Below are 12,394 nucleotides of genomic sequence, written 5' to 3'. Positions count from 1 at the left end.
AGGTGCCCTAATTAATTCATGAGCCTCAAGCCAAGTTTAAAAACAAATCCAGTCATTTATTAGGTGCAACATTTTGGCAATTACCCAAGCAGAATCAAATCTGACCTCACATAAGTCACGGCCCCCTAGGACCCTATTCCCCCCTCCCCCCTGAGTGCATCATAAATCACATTCTCCCATGGAGTACTTTGGAGGCTGTATAAACCACACCCCTTCTGCTTGCTCCGGTAACCGGGGATACAATCTGAAGAAAAGCATGGGTGGAAGGGGCTTTAGGTCAAAGCAGCCGAGCAACTCCGTCAGTTCCCCTTCCTCCTGCTTATTGCAACTTGGAAGCTGGCCTGGAATGCTTTTACAAGTTGGCCTCATTCCAGTGGTGAGTTTCAACTTTTTTTAGAACCTCTTCTGTAGGTGTGGCCTGCTTTGTGAGAGTGGCTTGCCGACCATGTGTCCGGGTGGGAGTGGCTTGCCAGCCATGTGACCGAGTGGGAGTGGCTTGGCAGTCATGTGACTGGGTGGGCATGTCCAACTTGTAAAATGTGATGAAACTCACTTAACAACCAAAATGTTGGCTCAGGAACTTTGGCATTGTAGTGTGCAAGTCTTAAAGCTGTCAAGTTACAAGACCCTTGCACCCCTAATCCTTTAGAGAAAAAAACCCCAGGGGTGTTCAAAGTTGACAGCTTTAAGACTTGTGGACTTCAACTCCCAGAATTTCTCCTCTCGCTCTTCATCTTGATGATGTGCGGATGGGCGGGGGGAGGGAGCTGGAACTGGTTCTAAATGGCACTGTAGATTTGTGGGACCTCTTCTATAGAAGAGGTTAGAACTGGCAGGAACCCACCCCTGCGTCATTCATTAAGGTTCTTCCTTGGGGTAAGAATAGGCCAAACCTCTGAACTTGGTTCAGTTCCTGCCGTGAGGTTTTTATCTCAGTTCCCCATCCTGATGAACAGCTGTGCGACACGCTGCCACTCCAAACCACACAATAATAAGTCGCATCGTCTTCCAACTGGCTTTCCCTGATGATGAGAGACATGGTGTTGTCTGACTTTGAGCCAGAGAAGCGGGCTGGGACACCGCTGGCCCTGGTACTGGTGGAATAGATTAAGAGCCGTGGAACTTCTTCGGACTTCTGCTGGATCCATAGAGGGTAATTGTTGTCTGTGATGGCCCCAGCACTGTAGCTACATGACAGAACAACTGTCTCTCCTGGAGCTACCAACTCTGGATCTCTCAGGTTCTTTAGCTGCTGGATGCTGAGATCTGAAAGAGATTATGAAAGGGGCGGAAAGAATGGGACTAGATCAGAGAGCAAAAAAATACCGAATGATTGTAGGCTTGACACCAGAGCAAGTCATTAGATGCCTGTGAGTTTCATCCCTCCCCTGGAGTAATTAGAAATCCCTCACTGAAGGAGGAGACGATGGTGAAGAGCAGAAGGACCCAAGCCATGATGGAAAGGCAGCTAATCGTCTGGAATGACAGGAAACACTAACTGGCCTTCTCCAAAGACCTTCTTAAACCCCTCTGAGGTTGTGTCTCCAAATACTTCATGCAAATCAATTGCTTTTTAAGTCCCGGCTGTGGATGAGAAGGTGCATAAAATCAGCCAATGGCTTTTTGCTGCCCCCTTTTGGATGGATGTGGAGATGAAGATGGAGTCCTTTATAATAATAAGAGCAAGAGCCACTTAGACTTATATACTGCTTTACAGTGGCTTCTAGCCCTCTCTAAGAAGTTTACAGAGTCAGCATATTATCCCCCAACAATCTGGGTCCTCATTTTACCAACCTCGGAAGGATGGAAGGCTGACTCAGCATTGAGCTGGTCAGGATCGAATTCCTGGCAGTGGGCAGAGTTAGCCTGCAATAATGCATTCAGATAGATCAAGAGACTGCAATACTACATTCTAACCACTGTGCCACCAGGGATCTTCCTTAAACTCCAATGACCTCAACATTAGAATAACCTGCGCCATAATGTTATTGCACATAAATCATATAATTATGTGCCATGACATAGTTATGCAAGTCCATAATTTGAAAAAGGTCCTGGCACTTAGAACAATCAATCAGAGGAATGTCTTGCCTTCAGAAGATGTGAAGGCTCCAACACTGGGAGTTTTTAAGAAGAGATTGGACTACTGTTTGTCTGAAGTGGGGTAGGGTTTCCTGCTTGAGCAGGGGGTTGGACTAGAAGACCTCCAAGGTCCCTTACAACTCTATTATTCTGTTAAATCATGTCATGGCGCCTCTGCTTTGTTTTCAGGACAATTTATATTCTGTCCGCATTACAGAGTACTCAAAGCAATACCCAGTTAATCTACCCAGGAGGAGGAAAAAAATAGTTGGGGTACCATTCTGTCGGGGGGGTGGTATCTGGGCAGAGTGAAAAGATGAAACATCTTGATTGTCGATCATGAAATCTTCCTAGCTCTTCCTATGTAAATGGTCGTACTGTGTTACTGTGGTTACCAGCCAAAAGCATCCGTTGTTGGGCAATGGGACCTTCTGGAGATGCATAAACCACTTCTTGCCTTATACCGGAAGTTGACAGTGGTTTGTGGTTCAGCTTGAGTACATTGAATCAATTCCCCTGGGAGGAAGGGAGGAAGTGACAAGCCGTATGGGCTACTTTCAGCTTGGTTTACAGGATGCCAAATAAAATGACTAAAAGAAGCAACAAAAGGGTAAGGTGAGACTTTAAATTGTCACGTTGTCAGGAGTAGAGTACAATTATTCCCGATCTATATTTCTTTATCTACTACTAGCTGTTAACCCAGGATTGCCTGAGTATTTGTTTATCCCAATCTTGTTATTAGACATTTGTGAACATTTGTTATGTTTGGTCCAGAATTATGTCTGGACCAAACATAATTTCTAATGTTGGATTTTCCCACCTACTAGGGGGAGCCTCCTTATAGAGTACAGTGAAGCCGTTACCATGGCAACTCAACTGGGCTGTACAGTAGAATCCATTTTTAAGGCAGTACAATAGAACCCATTTTAAAGCACAACAGGCTGTATCTTAACAGAACACATACCTCGAGGGATGTTAGGGGTGTCTTACTCCCATAGTATTTGTTTCCAGAGATAAGTCATCTGTGTAGCAGGTTTGGCTGCTATGCAACCAAAGTACGTATACACACACACACACACACACACACACACACAGCCCACCAAGACACAAGGACAGTTTTTTTCCTGAATGCATCGCTCTGCTAAACAACTAATTCCCACAACACTGTCATATTACCACCTAAGACTTTATTACTATTATTTTTCTCTTCCTTCCTAGTATCTATTTCTCTCCACTTATGACTATAACCATGTTGCTTGCATCTTTCAATTTATATTGCTTTATTTGTTTCCTAGTACGATTCAATAGCTTATTTGTAACCGTGACTATCACTAAGTGTGGTATCTTTTTGTTCTTGATAAACATATTTTATTCTCCTTATGCACACTGAGAGCATATGCATCAAAGACAAACTCCTTGTGTGTCCAATCACACTTGGCCAATAAAGAATTCTAAATGCAGGAGACTTCCGGTTGGCGTCACGCTGGAACGGGCTGCTGACAGACTCTCTGTTCGGTTCGCCCGGTCTTTCCACGAGCGTGGCCGTAATAGGCAAGGTCCCTTCGAGGTGCGAGGACCTTTGGAGAGGGGAAACTTCTGTGCAGTGGAGGGTGAAAGGCGATCTCCCCCCCACGAAGCAAGAGGCTCCCTCAGAGTTCGTGCAAAAGAGGTCGGCTGATTAATGGCCGACCAGAAGACGTGACTGCCAGCCACTAATAAGGAAGGGAGAGACAGCTGCAGGGAACATAGCGGATCGAATGACGGTAATCACAAGATCTGACTTAAAAGCCTAAATCTAAAAGATAAACAACTTTACTGCAATAAATACAGATACGTGTGTGGGCGCATTTATCTGCAGCGGCTATTAAATACAAACAGTAAACTTTTGTGAAAGCTGATTGACGTAGTGGATAGAAGAAGACTGAGGCTTTGGACTATTTAAATTTGAGGATTAACAGAGGACGAGACGGAGAAGAGAAAGGCAGTCAGCTGGATTTGCCTGCCTGGGAAAAAGGAAAGAAGTTTAATCACAAGGGTTTGAAGTACGTGGTGTCATATTACAGCCAGAGACAGCAGAAGGAAAACACTACACTGACAACAGGAAGAGATTGATGGGTGAGTTCTAAATACTTTCTGGCCTCTCCTGCACCCTGTCGTATCACGCTGAAACGTTTCTCTTCCTGACTCTCCCAGATACTATAGAATTAACTGAGCCTATATTTCACAGCCCTGCTCCAGCTTAATTACCCTGTATGTACCCCGGGCTCTGTATAACTACTCAAACAGCATTCAGAAGGTACTAGACTTACACCTTAAAGGGGAAGAGCTGAATCAAAGCAAATGGCAACAAAAACAGTAACTTTAATTAAAGGGAGTAAAAGCAAACTCCCCTATCTACCCCGGTGAGGGAAAAGTCCCCTGAGGGCAGGCAAACGGGAGATAAGGCAGCCCCAACCCTGCAAGACCAGGAAGTAACAATGGACTCCCTACAAGAGACAATATTGAAGATGGGTGAAAGTGTCACCAAAGGCCTGGAGGGAGTAAAGAATGAAATGCATGAAATAAGAAACAATATGGGAAAAATTGAGGAACGTATAGGAGTAATACAAACAGCGCTGCTGAAAAATGAGCAGGAAATCCAAAATGTTAAGGGGAGAACGGAAATAGCGGAAAAAAGGATAGACAAAGTAGAGGACAATCTGGAATCTATAAACTCAAGCCTGGAGGAGGCCATCCTCCAGCTAGAATTAGAGCGATCAGCATATTATTTAAGACTACAAAACGTGGAGGAAGCAAAAGATGAAAACCTCCGGGAGCTGATTGGAGAAATCCTGGGATTAGTCCTCGGCAGGCCGAAAAAAGAGGTTATTAATGATCTGGACGAAGCCTATAGAGTCAATACAGGCTTCGCGAGACGCCACCGGCTTCCGAGGGAGATCCATGTGAGGGTGTTGAGAAGACAGCTGAGAGAGGACATTCTAAGTACAATAAGAGGGGACTCTCTAACATACAAAGGTAAAGAAATTCTCATCTTAAAACAGACTCCACGGAGAGTCAGAGAGAAGAGAAGGAAATACAACTTCCTCTCCACACGTTTAAACAGAGACAGAATCCAGTTCAGATGGCTCCTTCCAGAAGGAATGTTGATAACATGGAGGGAAAAGAAATACCGAATAGACACCTTGGCGAAAGCTCAAGAATTCCAGGAACTTTTACTAGCAGACGATGAGAGATTTAATAAAGAAGGACTTTTAAGACAGGAGGACACTATAATTGAAACTCAACCAGAGGGGCGGGGGCCAGGAGAGGCCAGAGAACGAGAGAGATATGGCAGAGAAGATTCGAGAGCAAGGTCACCCATCGAGACTCGATCCAAAGGCGCCCTCAAAGCGAATAACGTGTAAGGGAATTGAAGAATGGGAAACGAATGTACTATCAGCAAATGTAAATGGTCTTAACATAACTTCCAAAAGAAAACGTGTACTGTTGGATCTAGTGAAACAAAAGTTAGATGTAATCTGTCTTCAGGAAACCCACATTAAAGAAAAATACAATAACCTGTTGGTCTGTCCAAAACTAGGTAAAACATTCTGCTCGTCAGCACAAACCAGAAAAAGAGGAATTGTGATGTATATAAAAGAATGGTTGAACCCCAAATTAATATATGCAGACAAAGACGGTAGGGTATTAATGGTGGAGATAATTAATGGTGGGAAAAAAATTCTACTAGTTGGAATCTATGCCCCAAATCAAAAACAAGAGAGATTTTATATTAATCTATATAAGAGGATAAATGAAATAGAGTGGCAAAATATATGTATTCTAGGGGATTTCAACGCTATAGCAGACGGTAAGATGGACTATAAGGGTACTCACAAGAAAAGCACAAGAAGGAAACTACCGTCTGCCTATGTAAATATGGTGAAGGATTTAGATCTTTATGATGTCTGGCGAGCAATGAATGACAAGATGCAACAGTACACGTTTTACTCCCATCCACATAATTCATGGTCCCGTATCGACATGGTTTGGTCAAACTCGGAGCTACTCATGGATACTGTAAATATTGAAATAATAACCAACAAGTGGGCCGATCATCACCCAGTCTTATGGCAATGGAAAGGGAAGGCAAGGATAAAAGCTAGGTGGACATTAAACCAGAACATACTACAAGAGAAACAATTTGTACAACAAATAGAAAAGGAATTGGGCTACTTCTTTAAAGAAAACGGTAAAGAGCAGACCTCAATACAAAATGTTTGGGACACGATGAAGGCAGTTGTGAGGGGAATATCCATAGCCTATATAATAAGAAGAAACAAAATGCACAGGGAAAAACTTAATACACTGAACAAAGAATTAAGAGAGACGGAACTGCTGACCCAGAAAGAGCCAGAAAATAGTAGACACAGGGAAAAAGGAGAGTTAATTAAACACCAAATAAATTTGATCTCTCAAGAGGAAATAGCACAAAATATTAAGAGAATGAAGCAGAATTATTTTGAACATGCAAATAAAACTGGGAGATGGTTGGCCCACAAAATAAGAAAGGAGAAGGTCAAAAGAATTATTAAACAACTGTATGACGAGGAGGGGAATTTGAAACAAGAAATAGGAGAAAAGAAAAAGATAGTACAGAACTATTATAGGAAACTATATAAACAAGACGAAATTAATGAACAAGACATTAGAAAATACCTTATAAAGCAGAAGCTTCCAGTCTTGTCGGAGGAGATGAGAGAGATGCTCGATAAAGAAATCACACAAGAAGAACTGAAAAAGGCCATTCAAAAACAAAAAAACAATAAAACACCTGGGCCGGATGGGCTTCCGTCGGAAATATATAAAAAACTTCAAAATACCATAGAAGACAAATTATTAGAACTATGTGATGAGGCATTACAAAATGGTAGGGTCCCAAAATCATGGGGGGAAGCTTACATCACCCTAATACCAAAGGAAGAGGCGGACAGTAGCAAGGTCCAAAATTATAGACCCATATCCCTGTTAAATGCAGATTACAAAATCTTTGTATCAATATTGGCGGAAAGACTAAAAATAATATTAAATCAAAGTATCCATTCGGATCAAAACGGCTTTCTCCCAAAAAGACATATTAGAAACAATACAAGAATAATAATTGATACCCTGGAATTCTATCAAACAAGATCCGAGAAACAACTCGCATTAATCTTTGTCGACGCTCAGAAAGCCTTTGATAACCTAGATTGGAACTTTCTAACCACTCAACTAAAAATGATGAAATTTGGCGATAAATTTATTAAGATTATAGAATCTATATATTCACGGCAATCTGCAAATATTATAGTCAATGGGGAACTAATGGAGAGGATACAAATTGGAAAGGGTGTTAGACAAGGGTGCCCACTCTCCCCACTACTATTTATTACGTCACTAGAGGTCCTTTTAAATCGGATAAGATCAAATCAGGAAATTAGGGGCTTGACCATAAAAAAAGAACAATATAAAGTACAGGCCTTCGCGGATGACATGGTCTTTATCGTGGAAGACCCCTTACTTTCAGGACCGAATTTGATGAAGGACATTGAGAACTTTGGGTGTGTGGCCGGTTTAAAAATAAACAAGGAAAAAATAAAAATGATTATAAAAAATTTCCCCAAAAACCAGATTGGAGAACTAGAGGAAACAATGGAATTAAAGGTAACTAAAAAAATTAAGTATCTAGGGATCTGGCTGTCTGCGAAATGCTCTTCCATAAAAGAAGACAACTATGATAAGTTGTTACAGAATACCCAAAAGGACTTAAAAACCTGGTCAAAACTACAACTATCACTGATGGGAAGAGTCGCAGTAATTAAAATGAATGTTCTGCCAAAAATCCTCTACCTATTTCAAACGGCACCGGTTAAGCTAGGGGAAAAATTTTATAATGATTTGGACAAAATGATTCGAAACTTTATATGGAATGGTAAAAAGCCCAGAATAAAATATATGCACCTGCAGGATAAAAGAACTCAAGGGGGAATGGGATTACCGGAATGGAAAACATATCATCAAGCAGCAACAACTATGTGGATAAAAGAATGGGTAATGTTAGCTAATAAAGAATCTTAACAATAGAGGGCCACGACCTGCAATACGGGTGGCACAACTACTTATGGTGCGAGGGAAATAAAATCCACAATTATTTTAGTAGTCACCATTTAAGGGGGGTATTGATTAAGGACTGGCTCGAAATTAGAAGGAGATACTACACGCAACTACCTAAATGGATATCTCCGACGGAAGCCCTGATATACCCGAATTTGATAAACTTGGATAAAATTGTTACCTACCAACAGTTGCTAGACGACCAAAACAAACTAAACCCCAGGGAAAATTTGGCTGATAAGGGAATAAACATCGATTGGTGGCCATATCTTCAAATTCAAAACAAACACAAATTCGATCTAGCACAACCCGGCTTCCAGAACAAGAACCAGGAATTAGATAAAATTTTAATTGGACCAGATGAGAAATTAATTTCAAAAATATACAACTGCTTACTGATTCGAAAAACGGAAGCAGAAAGAGTAAAAGAAGTCATGGTAACCTGGGCCCAAAACATCGGCCACACAATAGACCTAGACGACTGGGAAAGAGTCTGGGAATGGAACCTAAAATTGACAAAGTCGACGGCCTATAAAGAAAATATATATAAAATGTTCTACCGCTGGCATCTTCCACCGACAAGACTGGCGAAAATGTCTTCAAAAGTTTCGGCCATATGCTGGAAATGTAAAACGGTGCTGGGCACGTACTACCATATGTGGTGGACGTGTCCGGTAGCCAAAGTATATTGGAAGCAAATACTAGGATGGCTGAATGGAATCCTGTCAATTAAACTATGCCTTAAGCCGGAAACTTTCTTATTAGGAATAATAGATCAAAAAATTTGCAAATCTGACCAATACCTCCTAGTCCATATTCTGACAGCGTCAAGGATTGTTTACGCACAGTGCTGGAAGAGTGAAAATGCCCCCACCAACACTATGGTGATGAATAAAATTTTAGAACTAGCAGAAATGAACAGACTGACGATGCGAATTAATGACAAAGAAGACACAGACTTTTATACAGTCTGGGAGAAGCTATACAAATGGCTTGATGAGTCAGTGAAGACCTAGACATAAAAAGAGATAGCTGACTAACCTAATACGATTAAACCAATAACTCAAATGAACAATATACAACAACTGAGAGATAAACGAAAGGAGAAATGTATCAGGGGCGAGAACCCACCGTCGAGCAATTTTGTTACGCTACAATGTTGGGAAAACTTTAAAAAGCTGATAGGAAATCCGCTATAATTACCTGCATGAAATTAGCGATCAAACTTCATTTTAGATGAGGCGAGAGGACTTATAATCCTTGCCTCTTCAAGCAAGGAAAGGGAAAGAGAACCAGGTTGTCCTCAGCAGAGGAAAATATGCAAATGTAATAAAGGTTAGAAGGGAGGGAGGGAGGGAGGACAGTAGGGAAGTCAGGATGGAGAGGAGAAAGGAGAGGAATAGGAAAGGCAGAAGAAGGGGGGAAGGATAAAGAGGAGGAAGAGAAAGAAGAGAAGGGAAAGAAGGTGGGAAGAAAGAAGGAGAGAAGAAAGAGGAAAAACTGGGGAAGGAAGGAGGGAGGGAAGAGAAGAGGGTAGTAAAGAGGGAAAGAGGGAGGGAAAGAAAGAGAGAAGGAGAGTTGAAAGGAAGGAGGGAAGGAGGGAGGAAAGGAGGGAGATTAAGAGAAAAGGAAGGAGGAGGGAAAGAGGCAGGGAAGGAGGAAAGGTATGTGAGAAGGAGGGGGGGACCGAGGGAGAGAAAGGAGGGGGAAGGAAAGGAGGAAAGGAGAAAAGAAAGGAGGGAAGGCAGGGGAGAAGGAAGTAAGGGGGGGAGGGAAGAAAAGAGGGAGGGAAAGATACCTAACCTTTGATGTTTATAATGATTTGATAGTATGGGAATATCTCGAAATGTAGTTGTATTGTTTGTTACAAGTTATGGATGTTGTATTTTCTTTTTACCAATAAAATCTTTTAAAAAAAAAAAAGAATTCTAAATGCAAAAGAGAGAATATTTCTGCTTTTGTTTTCTTTTTAATTTGTTTTGCTAGCCCTCCGCCAGCAAAAACGAAGCCCAAGCTCCGTTTTCACCAGCCGAGGTACCACAGGCGGATCCTTTGCTTGTTCCAGGGTGACCCCTGTGGGCCTTGAGTTTGACACCCCTGATTTAGACCTACCTTCTCCAGAACTATTTGTCCCCAATTACAAAAGTCTCTTTTGAGTAAGGTTTAGGATGGAAACTACGAAAGACCAACAGTGACATCTAGTGTCCAAAGGCAAGTAAGGCAAGTAAGATACCGTTTCAGGCGCAGGTGGGAAATAGCAAGGGGGACCAACTTCACATGCTCTCCTCTTGGTGACAGAAGAGAGCAAGTAAGGTTGAAAGAACATTAGAGGCATCGGGAGTTCCAAAGGTCTCCATCTATATGGGTTGCAGAGATGTAGAAGCTCGCCTAAAATGGGGATATGAGAAGGGAACAGTGAGAATAATTCATCAGTGGAACTGCTTGCCTCCAGAAGTTGTGGATGCTCCCCCACTAAGACTGCATTACTATTATTCATCTCCTCCTTCCTAGTACCTATCTCTTCCCACTTATGACTATAACCATGTTGCTTGTATCTTTACAATTTATATTGCTTTTATTTGTTTCCTAGTATGATTTGATAGCTTATTAGTAACCTTGACTATCGCTAAGTTTCTAGAATTAGAAGAATTAAATGCTTGGGTTCACCACCACTTAGGAAAAAGTCTAACCACCATGTCATGGACGAGGGGAATGGTTGGATTTATTTTGAACTTATTTCACCTTTACAAAAAGAGATAAGAACGAAAAGTAATCGTTGTTTGCTCTTCCCCGTTGCCACTTTCATTGACATATCAGATTCTATTTTCTAAACTGAGAACAACAAATTAATGCTAGTCATTCTTCAATGGTTGATTGATCAATGGATGGATGGATGGGTGGGTGGGTGGGTGGATGGGTGGGAGGGTGAATGGATGGATGGATAGATAGATAGATAGATGGATGGATGGATGGATGGATGGATGGATAGATGGATGGATGAGTGGATGGATGGATGGGTGGATGAGTGGGTGGATGGGTGGATGGATGGATGGATGGATGAGTGGATGGATGGATGGATGGATGGATGGATGAGTGGATGGATGGGTGGATGGATGGATGGATGAGTGGATGGATGGGTGGATGGATGGATTGATGAGTGGGTGGATGAATGGATGAATGGATCGATGGATGGATGAGTGGGTAGATGGATCGATGGATCGATGGATCGATGAGTGGGTGGGTGGATGGATGGATGGTGCCATTGGCTGGACTACAAAGTCAGCAAAATAGGGATTATAACATATATTTATCTACAATTTAGACTTCTACTGTGGCAGAATTAACTGATCAGTTTGTGCCAAGCTCTTCCCAGCTAAAACCTTCTTGCTTCTGAGGTCTGATTGATGTCACACTTTGGGAAATAAATGTGGCGGTGAACCATTTTCATTTTTTAGTTTTCAATTAAAAGAAAGATTTGGCTACGGGATTCCCATAAAATCATACTTTTCATCCCAAACACAGCCATGAAACTTTGTCAAATATCATTTATTTACAAAACCAGCTCTTTCCATCGGATTAGCAACCTGAAGCCTCAGGGCTCTGGGCTTCCCCTACACCCATCACCCTCCTAAGCTGTGAAACAGAGCTTGTAGCAGATGGAAATGAAACTGCATGAGGTTCTCTCATTTCTGTTCAGCTGAAGGGTCCCCAGTGTCATGTCAAGGTATGTTGCCTGTGGTTTCAGGCTGAAGAGGCAGTGAGGAGGTTTTTGTCAGGCTTCCCCATAAGAATTTAACACCGTGCAACCCATTGACAGTAGTGCTCCAGCTAGCACAGTAATAATCTGCCTCGTCTCCAGCCTCTGCATTGGTGATGGTCAAAGTTCCTGTAGTCCCAGATCTGGTGGCAGTGAACCGATTTGGGATCCCTTCTCCCCTGCTACTGCAGCTGCTACAGTGGACAAAACGAGGGGATTTTCCTGCTTTCTGCTGATACCAGTAGATACTGTGGGAAGTCTGAGTTGTTGTGCAGGAGAGCATCACGGTTCCACCTGGGGCCACGGAGCTGGAGGGAGGCTGAGTCCAAGGGGACTGACCCTCAATGCCTTTCAAGAGGTTGGGGAGAAAAAGAAAGGAATATTGTAAATGTGCTGCACCTCCCTTTGCTTTGACATTTCCAT

The sequence above is a fragment of the Thamnophis elegans genome, chromosome 13 (genome assembly GCF_009769535.1).
Source record: "Thamnophis elegans isolate rThaEle1 chromosome 13, rThaEle1.pri, whole genome shotgun sequence".
NCBI classification, from domain to species: domain Eukaryota; kingdom Metazoa; phylum Chordata; class Lepidosauria; order Squamata; family Colubridae; genus Thamnophis; species Thamnophis elegans.
This window is presented reverse-complemented; position numbering follows the sequence as displayed.